The sequence below is a fragment of the Carlito syrichta genome, unplaced genomic scaffold (assembly GCF_000164805.1).
Source record: "Carlito syrichta isolate Samal-C Ts95f unplaced genomic scaffold, Tarsius_syrichta-2.0.1 Scaffold135605, whole genome shotgun sequence".
Taxonomy (NCBI): Eukaryota; Metazoa; Chordata; class Mammalia; order Primates; family Tarsiidae; genus Carlito; species Carlito syrichta.
The window spans coordinates 419,911-423,599 of NW_007079701.1; the positions used below are offsets into that span (position 1 = coordinate 419,911).

The following is a 3,689-nucleotide window of genomic DNA, read 5'->3' on the forward strand; positions in this document are numbered from 1 at the left end:
TGAGGTCTCGCCAAGTTGCCCAGGCGTGTCTCGAACCTGTGGGCTCAGGCAATCCACTCACCTCAGCCTTCCAAAGGCGCAGGATTACAGGTTGAGCCACCGAGCCTGGCTACTTTTCTAAAGATCACACAGGTTCTTTATGCTTCTTTATGCAAGGAACACTGTGCTCATAGAAACACTTCTCAAAAACCCTCCTTTTCTGTCCCTCACTCCCATTACTTCCTGGGACTTCTCCTGTGCTTACTCTTCTAAACAGCCCCCTACCCTGGACTCTAAGACTCTTCCTATCCTAGATCTCCCTCTTCCCTGGACTCTGCATTACAAAAGCCCAGAGAATTAGCATGGAAATAACCCAACCTTCCTTGGAGAACTGGGGAGAAGAAATTTAGTGGAGTACAGTGCCACAATCGTGGTTCACTGCAGCCTCAACCTCCTGGGCTCAGGTAATCCTTTCACCTCAACCTCCCAAGTAGCTGAGACTACAGGTTTTGCCCCACCACACCCAGCTAATTTTGTAATTATTTGTAGAGACAAGGTCTCACTGTGTAGCCCAGGCTGGGCTTGAATTCCTGGAGTCAAGCAATCCTCCTGTCTTGGCCTCCTGAAGTGCTGGGATTACAGGCACAAGAAACAGCACCCAGCCTGAGGAAAAACTTTTTATTAGGCAGATGGAAATAGCTTAAATCTCATACAATTTTTAAAAAAAGAAAACCACTTTGTAAACATAATTTTCCTCACCTTGACATAGATTTTTCCATTATTCCCTAGTATCTAAAGGATAGAATCCACTCTTGACCAAGACCCTCCAAGTTTGCTCCCAACCACATCTCAAGCTTATCTTCTGTCTCACAACTTTACCTGGCTGCCCTTCCCAGCCACTTTATCTGCTGTTGCTGAGCATGCCACCAATGTCCCAGCATGCCGGCTCCTCTCTGCTTCCCCACTCAATTCCTGCTTTTCTTTCTAGGGTCAGCTCACGCTCTCTACTTTCATTTGGGCAATCAAATTTCCAAAATAAGTCTAAAAGAGAAGATTGCATTCCAATTTTGCAAAACAGTGCAACTCTGTGGAATTTTTAATCAGATGCCAGATTTGCTGCATCTTGGTGATTTTTCTCCTCTGTGTAAGTCCGTTGATGTGGGCCTTTACTTCATACTGTTGACCATGGTCCTCAGCTTCTGGCATTTTTGGCTGTCTGCTTCACATGCAGTGCACAGTCATAATACTGCATTTTGTCATCCTTCTTTTTCTTATATGAAGCTCTGCTGCAAGAATGTTTAGTGGGTTCCTCAGCTCCAATAAAATTCCAAATGTTTTCCTGGAAGCTAGCCACCAGGGAGAAGCCACTCATGCTGGTCTGTGATGCTCAGAAAAGAGGAGATGGTATGAGTTTGGTTCTGAGCTTGCATCTCTTGTTTCAACATTCCTGCATGGCTCCCTCTCAGAACCTTCCTTCCACGTGTTTAGACCTCTGCTCCAGCTTCTGGAGCACATTCATGCTTTCAGCCTGTGACCATCAGAGAAAAAAATTACATATTTTCTTGCTCTGTACATACTTTGAGGAAATCAAAAAAATTAAAGTAAATTTTTGCATGATAGAATCATGCATATCCAGTCTGATCAGTATGGCAACCAGATCAGTGCCAAGTTTTAGGGGATGATTGGTGATGAACATGGCACCGATTCCACCAGAACCCACATGGAGACAGCAACCTGCCACTGGACTGAATCTCCATGTACTTCAATGAAGCCACGAGGAGCAGATATATTCCTCTTGCTATCCTGGTGGGTCTAGAACCTGGGGCCATGAACTCTATTCACTCAGGTCCTATTGAAACTGTGCCCCAAAGAGTTAAAGAAACCAGTGACTAACAGAAAAAATTCTTGAGCTTATAGGATGGCAGGTCAAAAACAACAACAAAAAGAAACAGCTTGCTGAAACTCCCTCTGTTTGTAAGATAAGAAAACTGGCTGAAATCAGTTGGAACCAATATGGACGACTGGAGTCTGTGCAGAACAAACTTGCTGACACATAGCTTGAATTTTCATTGTGTGTTTCATATTAACTCCCCCTGAATTTGCACCTATGACCCATGGGAAGGCATGAAGAGATAACTGCTAATACCCAAGGACTTTTCACATGCCTTCATCTTTCACCTGATAATCCCAGAATCCACTCCCTAAACCTTTTCTAATAAAAGTGCTACCTTAAAGCCAGCACAAGAAGACAGACTCGAGCTAGATTCCTGTCTCCTTTTTAGTTAGCCTACCATAGAAAGCATTTATTTTCTCAGAAAACTGGGATCATAGTATTGACTTCTATTGCATCAGAAGGAAACCCTTTGCTCAGTAATACTTCTGGCAGATCATCAGATCAGACAACTGGGGCAGGCAACAACTGAGCCAATGACAACTATACAAAGGGGACTGAGATGGCTGATTTGGTCCTGCATGGGGTGCAAAAAGAAGCCAAGAACTGTGATGACCTGCAGGACTTCCAGTTGACCCACTCTCTGGATGCTGACACAGACTCTGGAACGGGCACCCTCCTCATCACCAAGATCCAAGAAGAGGGTCCTTGACTGCATCATGAGCACCTCCAATGTGGTGCCTTCACCCAAAGTGTCCAACACTATGACTGAACCCCACAGCACCACCCTCTCCATCCATCCATTGGTAGAGAACACTGATGAGCCCTATGGCATTGGCATCAAGGCTTCCAGACCTCAAGCTGACCATGCCAACCCACTGAGACCCGAACCACCTCATCTCAGTCACCATAAGTGGGATTACCCCTGCCTCGGCTTCCCTAACCTGCTCAGTGCTGATCTCTGCAAGCTGGCAGTCAACATGGTGGCCTCCCCATGTCTCCATTTCTTCATGCTTGGCTTCGCCCCTCTCACCAGCTCTGGAAGCCAGCAGTATCAGGCTTTTACCATTCCTGAACTCAGCTAACAGGTCTTCCATTCCAAGAACATGATGGCTGCCTGTGCCCCTGGCCATGGGCAGTACCTCACCAGGGATGCTGTCTTCCGTGGATGGATGTCCATGAAGCAGACAGATGAGCAGATGCTGAATGTGCAGAACAAGAATAGCAGATATTTCATGGAATGGATCCTCAACAATGTCAAGGCAGCCATGTGCAACATCCTGTCTTATGGCCTTGTGGCTGTCACTTTCATCGACAATCGCGCCACCCACCAGGAGCTCTCCAAGCTCATCTCATGCAGTTTACTCTCATGTTCTGCTGGAAGGCCTTCCTCTGCTGGCATACAAGCGAAGGCATGGTCGAGATGGAGTTCACCAAGACTGAGAGCAACATGAACGACCTCATCTCTGAGTACTGCAGTACAGGATGCCACTGCAGAAGAGAAGAAAGATATGGGTGAGGAGGCCAAAGGGGAGACCTGAGGCAGAACTCCCATCATCTCAGGATTCTCACTTCCCTTAGGTTCGTCAACTGTCTCTTTCCTCTCCTTCAGAATTTGTTATTACCACCTCTATCGTGTTTTTCTTCCTTTAGGGGGCAGGAAGTTCTCATCTCTGGCACACGGTAGGTGCTCAATAAGTATTTGGTTTCAAATGTTTCCTCTCTTTCCACTCTCGGAAACCTAGATTTCTGCCATCCTGAGTAACTCTGAATTTCCTTCTTGTGTTCTCTCCTCCTAGGTCTCCAGTTAATATTTTCC

General features: G+C 46.2%; 1 pseudogene; it reads left to right on the forward strand.

The window, feature by feature from the left end:
• The first annotated feature begins 2,802 nt into the window (after positions 1-2,802).
• LOC103250855 lies at positions 2,803-3,411 on the forward strand (annotated as a pseudogene).
• Positions 3,412-3,689: the final 278 nt, after the last annotated feature.